Below are 9111 nucleotides of genomic sequence, written 5' to 3' on the forward strand. Positions count from 1 at the left end.
ATTAGCAGCATATTATTAAGGTCACTGGTTATGACCCAAATACTTAGTCATCAGTAATATATGCAGGGTCGGTCACATTAGAGAGACAGAGAGAGAGAGAAACTGAGGAAAACAGTGGATGAAAGTTGTGTTTCAACTGTCTCGACAAACCCACAGAGAATAATCACCAAATCCATTCAACGACTTTCAGTTTATTTTTTTGTTTTTCTGCCTCCAACCTCCACTTTCAACAACTTTTTTTTAAAGCAAAGAAGTTCTGATAAAGCTTCTCTACACTAACAGCAGACAAAGTTTGTATCTTGCTGTTGGACATGAAGGAGCATTTAACAGTTAGAGAGACAGACATTTCCCTTAGGAGGAGAACAAAAAAGAGCTAAAATAGGAGTTAATATTGGATGTGACCCCGAATGAAGGATAATGGTGCTTTGTCTGTAAATCATAGACTGTGTATTAAGATGAATGGCACGACAAAAGTTAAGCCAAAACATCTTGATCGCTGGCAACTGTACAGGTCATTAATCCTGCTTCCTCCATGTTAATGGATGGGATTCGGACCAAATTAAAACTTCAAAGTACACGTCAAATACATTTGTCTCAATGATGTTTTATTTATGTCATTTTAGGTCATTCTCATTACTCTGATGTTCGTTGACATTTATGACTGACAGCGAAGACTGACTTGTGATCGGTCACGCATCAAATTCTTAATAACACATTGATTAGAGGTGTAAACCAAACCTAGACCTTGATTTTTGTGGCATGCTTCAAAATCACACCTTTGTGTTTCTCGGGGGTCTGCAATCTAAGGGTTATTGTCCTAGTGAATTGAATGGAAATAGTCTTTAAACACAAAAGGTTATATTATTCAGCCAGTATGTCCATCAACATCCGCCATGCAAGTATTCTTGACCCAGAATGTGAAAACGTTTGTTGAAATAGCTCCTCAAAGCCAAGACATCTGTGCCAATTATTCTGTTGGACAGAATCCATTGGAAATCTACGAGTGATAAAGGTTTCAGGTGACACCACCTCACTCTTTACATTACATTATACTATGGTTCTTTTCTGATTGATGTGCAGACACAAGAGCCAAAACCATCACAGGACATTCTGTCAGCCCATCGCTAACACTGTCATATCCGCTGTGTGTATAAAAGGAACTTGTGATCAAGATGCCACCTCGTCAGTGATCTCAGTCTGGGAACAACATGTGCATCCACTAAGAAGGCTTTAAATATTTGACTCTTCTGTCATAAACACCAGTGAGTCACCACCACTGCTTTGGCGGAGACATAGGGCGCGGACGCTGGCCATCTGGGCCAAGGAATGAGGACAGAGCCGTGGACACACAGACTGCCCGCGGGGCTTGCAGTCATTTGATGGGGGCTTATAATGATGCTCTCAACAATAGAGAGGGGATTTGTTGAGAAGCTACAGTGTGCCTGTTGCCATGCCAATGCTTGTCGGTGGATGGAAATAAAGATAGGAGGACAAGGGGGATACATCACTGACTTTCTTTACAGATGAAAAAAAGTGAGGCCAAAATATTGTGATCGCCCCCTGCAGGCCAGTGGCATTATAGGTCATAAACCCTGTTCCCCTCCATGTTGGTGGATGGGACATTGGTCAAACTTATAAGTCAATCAAATTTTCCCCATAGATGGTTTCTTATCGTGCTGATGTATGTTCATAAGTTAATTTTTCTGATAAGCTTGGTAATTTGATGATATAAAAAGACAGTGTCACATCCTGCATGACGACTGTGACTTATTCACAATTGGGTCGGGTGACCATAAGGGTGTGACCTAAATACCGAGCTGCTATTCTGTAATGTGGACGTAAATACGTTCTCCTAATAGATTGGAAAAGATGGATGCCATCCCAGCTGAATAGAATCACCCACAGAAGGTCTTCACACGACCTCAGAGTGCGCATCCTGTCTTAATGTGTCTCTCTACGCACCGGCAGGGCCTGAGAGGCTGTTAATCACACACTGGAGCTTCTCCGCTGCCAGCCTGTTGCATGGACTGTAGCACACTGACCTAGTTGTGAGCTCTGCTGTTTGTGTCTTACACAGTATTTCTCCTGCCACACACACAACAGAGTGGGTCGACGTATCGAGGCTTCATTATAGCAAACCTTTCCCTCTGTAGTATTTCCATTAACCAGTGGTCATGTGAAATGTATGCGTTTGCCTCTGTGTACATGTGTGTAATTGCCTTTGTGTACATGTGAATGATTGCCTTTGTGTACATGTGTGTGATTGCCTCTGTGTGTGTGTGTGTGTGTGTGTGTTTTCCTCCGTGTGTGCAGATATGGGATAGGGCCATTATACAGAGATGGGTAGTTACAGTACTTTTAAAATCAGACACACTGGAGTTGTTGTGTAAGTACCGCTGCCTTTTACCATTAAATTGACACACACACACACACACACACACACACACACACACACACACACACACACACACACACACACACACACACACACAAACTTGCATAAATGCCATTTTACGATGTTGCCAGAAGCGACATATGTGGCCTCATTGTGAAACAGACGTCATATCACCAGCATTACCACAAAATGGGGTCAGGTTGTAGGTCTTGTCAGGTACCTGACATGTCAGGAGCTGAAAACTTAAACAAGCTCAACCATGGTGACGCACATGGAGCATATAACAGACGAGCTGTTTGGTGTTGAAGACGTTTCAATGCCTACGAATTGTCATCAGACCTACAGAGCGTTTGATGTTTTAACATCTGGGTCATTCACACTTTGAAAGAATAAAAGCGATAAAGTCCAAGATTATTCAAGACTAAACAAGTTCTGCTTTTAGCTTTGAAAGAGTTGTTTTTATTTCCTCCTTCTTCCTGGGCAGACTTCTCTCTCAGCAAACACAAAGTCCCTGAAGTGTTTTACAGTCAGATATTGTCTTTGCAGGAGAGGAGATGGCCCAATTCGCTGTAGACTCATTTTGCCCTTGATTTATTCATTTAATCAATGCTCGATAACTAATATGGGAGCTTAATATTCTGCTCACTCATGTCCACCATCACCTGACAATTAACAGAGATGAGCAATGAGAGAATAAGTAGGTCAAGATAATCAATTCTCCTCTAAGCTGTTGGAAGGTGAATATTTTCATTAGTAGCTTCCCCTAAAGACGTGTTTGATCTCAATTTATTTTAAATTAAAAAGGTTTAATGTCTAGAGAAAAACATTTAAAGTGAGAATGTGTTAAGGTGGATCATGATCGTGATGATGGATCGTGATCCTGGAGGCAGCTGATCATGGATTATGATTACAACTAGATTGCTTAGATGTACAATCCTTCTACTCACTTAAACTACAATTATGGCCGATACCTCTATCATTGCGATTGTCATTTCTGCTCCCTTCATCTCTGTTGAACCACTTTTGCACTTGAAACATTGATACACCTCTCCATTCATGTTAGACACTGTCTTTCTCATCAATAATATATATTCCTTTTTTTGTTGATGTGCTCTGCTCCTCGTGGCATCTATTACAGTTCTGTCCGACCTGGGAGAGGGGTCCACCACATGTGACTCTCTCTGAGGTTTCTATGATTAAAGGGCAGAGGATATCAAACCTTGTTAAACCCTTTAAGCCAGATTTTGATTTGTGAATATGTGCTGTACAAAATATTTGGTTGGTTGGTTGATTGATTGATTGATTGAAGAGCTAAACCCAATCTGCATCTTGCGTCTCAGTCCAAAATCTAAATTAAAGCTGTTAAGCAGCACCAACACCATTGAGATTCTCCAGGACTGAATGCATTAGGGCCACGGCCGCATGTGCAAACCTTCAACCCAGCAGCCAAAAGTGGCAGCAGAGGATAAACTAGGATTTCAATCAGAGAGTCAGTGTAGAGGAATCATCCACATGCTGTATGTATACAGCAGCACGTGGGTTTTGGGTTTAGGGGTTGAGATTTAGTTGATAAATTTCGTGGAAGAGACTCTGCTTTTTGACGAAGCTGAGGATTCTTTCGAGAGAGCTAATCCCTCATTAATCTAAGGGAGAATCAGGGGAACACAGTATATGAAAAAATCAAATCACTACAGTGATCTGTGCACATGAATTGTGTATGCAGGTGTTATGACATGAGTTTGATAAGTGAGTTTACATAAGAAGTGCATTTAGTGAAATGGGTTGGAACACTAGCACGACTGAATTAATCCATCTTTATTATCCATGTTTTTGTTTTTAGTCCAAAACTGTTGAAAACACAAACTGAGTCAATGATATAAAAGATGATGAGAAAAAATAAAGCCATTAAACCCTTTTCATGCATGAAAGACTTCACATTATTTGCTTCATCAAGCCGTTTTGTGTCTTTATCACCAGAGTCCAGGGACACGTGTGATATTTGAAATCTTGCAACAGACCTTTTTTTTGACTCGCACAAATTGCACATTGACTTTTTTCAGTTTTTCAAATGTAATCTGGGCAGATCATAGTAATTTTTTGCAACCTGATTAAAATTACTTCCATCACTACCCACCCCTGTAGACTCACTTGTACTTTCCTGTCTATCAATGAATAAACTCATTTAACCTTATTCTGTGTTAAACTAGTTACACTAGTTTCTACCTCATGAGATTTTCACATTGACTTTGAATGACCTGGGGTCCAGTTTCTAAAGTATTTTAAGACCAATATGATCTTAATCTCATTGTAACTGTAAGAGTTCAGGTCATCTCATCCTTCAGATGCTTTTGGCTTAATTAGAACTGAGGCTGATACATTTAATTACCAACAGAAAAGTCACATTTCATCCATAATCCATAAAAAGTGAGTGAACTCCACTGCACTGGGGACAAGTTCAATCAGAATCCCCCAGGTTGCCACCTCCGTTTTCAAATCAGACTCTGAAGCTAAATACAAGATTAGATGTCCACATTGGACATTTCTCCCCGTGGACTTTGAAGTAGGGCGACACAGAGACCTAATTTCGGCGAGATGGAACCATATATTATGTGGGTCAGCCTCCCAGCCAGTGTTCACAGTTTGAATCCTCCCAGAAGGCATTGTGATTCCATATCTTGTGAATAAATGACTGTAATGTGTCTCGGTGTTGCTCTTGAGACCCTCTGTTCATATATATCTCACTGTCTGCTCATTGTGAGACACTGCCTTCCCTGCGGTTTGTGATGCACCTCGTACGCCTGTGCCCCCCTCATCTCACGTAGTTTACCTTGTGTCATTCACATGATTAAAAGTGAATATACAGAACATATGAGGAAATGAGCTTACGTGTCTGGGGCTGTGTGCTTCCTGTTGTTGTACTTTAACTGTGCTGTGCTCCATATACATAATCCCTTATAACACATTATTTCAATTAGTAGATTATACATAACACTATGAAATGGGTTCAGTAGGCCAAAAAGAACCCATTAAACATTTGGTGCAGATCCAGGAATTCTTCTGTTTTTGATATTTTTGTGAAAAATATATAACTATGGGAACTATGTAAACAAAGTGGCTGCTGCAAGATAAATCATGATCTTGCAATTTCCTAAAGTAATATTGTTGTATCTGGGATCTGTGATATATTCAAATCAAAAAATATTTTCCAAACCTGCAATCTCAACTGAAAACTAGAATAACACTCAGTAGAGTGCAGACCTCCGCTAAGGCCCAACAGTCCCATTAAATTCAATGAAGCTGCACCAACCTACACACACTTATAGATATCAGCTCCTTATATGAGCCTTTTTTCATCAAGATCAATGAATCATTCCCTGGGAAATCAGTTACAATTTAGAAAAAACGCCCGATCTCTTCATATTAAAGAAAGTCAAATAAATCCTGGATCCACCCCCTAATGTGTATCCACACCAAAACTCAATGGCTGACTCAAACCGCATCTGTCGACCAAGTTTGTGTAATCGTGTTTACATACAATCAAACTCACATGCAGGAATCAGGCAAAACTCCGAAAGTTCAAACCCACAGTGTCAGTGTCTGTCACTCAGACATGCAAAGGTTACAGGGGATCCACAGGCAAAAATCACTACAACTAAAATAAACAAGCAAAAAATCCCAAAACAGAAGAAGGCAGCAAGACAGCACAGAGGAAGTTACAAAGGACAACAGGCAATGGTCTCACCCGGTGGGGCGATATGAAGACAGAATGCTGGACAGATCGACATGAAGCACAACATGGCAGGGAAGTGTGTGTGTGTGTGTGTGTGTGTGAGAGAAGGTGTATTATACTGGGTGAGATGGTGATGAGGTGCAGGTGTTGTGAGTGCAGTGGTTGGGACAACTGAATAATGGGAGGAAGTGAAGCTGGAGACCATGACCAGAGTGGTACCCCTGGTACCAATCGATCGGGCGTGCCCACATTAGTGGGGGTAGAGCCTACTCCCAAGTCTCTACGACATTCACCAACCCTAACCCTAATCACAACCCTAACCCCAACCCCTACCCCAAATCTAACCCTAACTTACCAAGGTCGTACAAACTCGTAGATGGTACCAATCGATCGGGCGTACCTGGCGTTCTGTTGTCATCCAGCATTAGAGGAAAATAGTATTTATACTTCACGACTATCCTTAGAGGAGGGTGTCTTGAGATTAAAAGGCCAAAACCCCTGTTGACACTAAGGTACAGAACTGAAGATATGTCCCTAATGGAAGAAACGTACAAGGGATATTCACCATCATGTCCTACATTCTAGAATAACACATTATTTCATCTCCTGCTTGGGATTTCATTTGCTATAGTTTGTAATATTGTCAATCCACAGAGTTCAGGTTATTCCACTGTTGCAGCCATTGGATGTCAGTCTGGATATCAGCACCAGCCAAGTGTGTGTGAGCCAGATCCTTAAGTCACACACACATGAATCAGCTACTCACACTCAAACTAATGAGCCACAGAAATGATGTTGACTGGCGCTGACACAGTTTCCAGCCGTTGATGTTTCATCTGTCGGTGATTCACAAAATGTCCCTCTGCTGTCATTACCATCCCCTTCACTTGTGTGTGAGATATGGCTGCTGTGACACTGGGAGGCGCAAAACAGAGCAATCTCTGAAGGCCGCAGATGGTGCTGGTGTGTGTGAGTGCATCTTAAGTTCTCTGTGGCTCTTTATGAATATGCAAAGCCCCAGGAAGATAAGAGCATGATGATGAAATATACAGTTGAATCAATACTTTTTCAATATAATATAATAATTTTATCACCATTTAGAAAAGAGGAATTATTGAAATTATATCAGACTTGATTTGTTTTAGCTTTCTAAATAAACTGTGATCTGTGTGGATGGGGGGAGCAGGATCTTCCTTCACCGAGGAGGTTTTGTCTTTTTCACTCTTGTCCATGTGTTTTCTTATCGGTTTGTTTGTTAGTAAGCAGGATGACACAAAGACTACTAAACGGATTTCCATGGAAGAATGGGACATGGGATGAGAAAGAATGAATTACATTTTGTCATGGATCCAGACAAAGGGGAGGATCCACTTTTCCAATTTGCCTTCTTTTGACATTTCCACCATCTCCCCAGAGAACTACACTCAGGGGAGCACTTAACTCCACCGAGGCCCAACAGTCCCCTTAGATTCAATCAAGCGGCAGCAAATTACACACACTCAAAGATATTAGTTCAAAATTCGTAATTATTCTCTGTAAAATCAAGGAAAATGTTAAAAAAAAGAACAACACACATCTCACAATGTTAAAGAAAGACATGTCTCAAACCACATCCTTCCACCAAGTGTCATTATGATCCTTCCAGTATTTTTTTCCGGAATCCTCCAACAAACAAACAAACACAACCTCCTTGGTGGAGATAATAATGAAGGAATCTTGATGAAACAAATCAGGCCTGTTGGGTCTCGGGGGAGATGTGTGCTCGACTGAGTGTCATTCTCTGTAAAGCATTTCTCTGACTAACGGTACAAGTGGCAGAACAAAAAAAAATATGCCCCACCGGAGAAAGGGAGAGATTCAGATCTGGACTTTAGGCAAATCCTCTCTATAAATGTGTATTTTACAGTATTTCGTGTTTATCTCTCGATAGTGAAATCCCAGTTTGTCACTATAGTAGAGACACTGGGCTCATATCCTTCAGGTGTGTGCAGAAACAGACAAGTAAACCAGATCAATAGGTCACCTATTGTCCTCGTATGTAGGAGTGTCGTCATGGGATGTTTCCGCTGGATTTTAATGCAGCGCTGATTAAGTGAGTCATCTACGATTAGCAGTTGCAGCAGCGATAGATCCTGAGGAGGGTTTTCTATCGGCAGGAAACAGAGCTGCAGAGAAACACTCTCACTAAGCTGTGTTGGACGTCGAGGCTGCTGCTCGCCCTGGAGGTGAATGTGCTGTTTCCTGGCTGAGGGATTTTAGAAATTACAGTACACTGATGGTCTGGACGGCCCAGAGTTATTGTGCTGGAGCTATTATAATTTCATCAGTGTAGGAGCTGTAATACAAGGCCAGGCTCTGGAAACTCAAACAGCCAGGGGAGACTGGAAGTGTGAAAATTGACTTTGTTAATGGTCCGTTGGGAGGAACAGATGAACAGTGTTGCTCTCTTGTTTACCTGCACTGAAATGCCTAATGATCCATGAAGTCACGCATGTGAGAGATTTCTCAAGTAGCGCAAAGATCTTTATAAAAACATGTGTAAAGTGCTATTATCTATGAACAGGTTAATTTTTGTGCAGATCTGGATAATGATCCATTTTTTGTGAATCAAAATGCAGTACATGTACTCGCAACATGGAGATGAAAAGGCCATAAAGCCTCGGTGGGGATATGAACGGTCTGAGCGCCTAATCCCACCAAGGCACAATATCTGCTATCAGAAAAAGAAAATCTAGAAAAGCACGAACCAGCTTTGTTTTCATCTCTTGTCTACATTATTAAAAGAAGTGCAGACAAAACATCATTAAAAAGAAAGTAAAGGTCACAGACATGGAAACCAACAAAAGTCTCTTCATTGTAGAGAGAAATTATCTTTATATTCTGCTGTTTTACTGTTGAATGTAAATTGGGTTATGATAATGTTCAAAACTCCCCAGTATTCATGATCAGGTGCTGATTCTTTTGCAGGAATATGTTGAGCAAAGAT

The sequence above is a fragment of the Hippoglossus stenolepis genome, chromosome 14 (assembly GCF_022539355.2).
Source record: "Hippoglossus stenolepis isolate QCI-W04-F060 chromosome 14, HSTE1.2, whole genome shotgun sequence".
NCBI classification, from domain to species: domain Eukaryota; kingdom Metazoa; phylum Chordata; class Actinopteri; order Pleuronectiformes; family Pleuronectidae; genus Hippoglossus; species Hippoglossus stenolepis.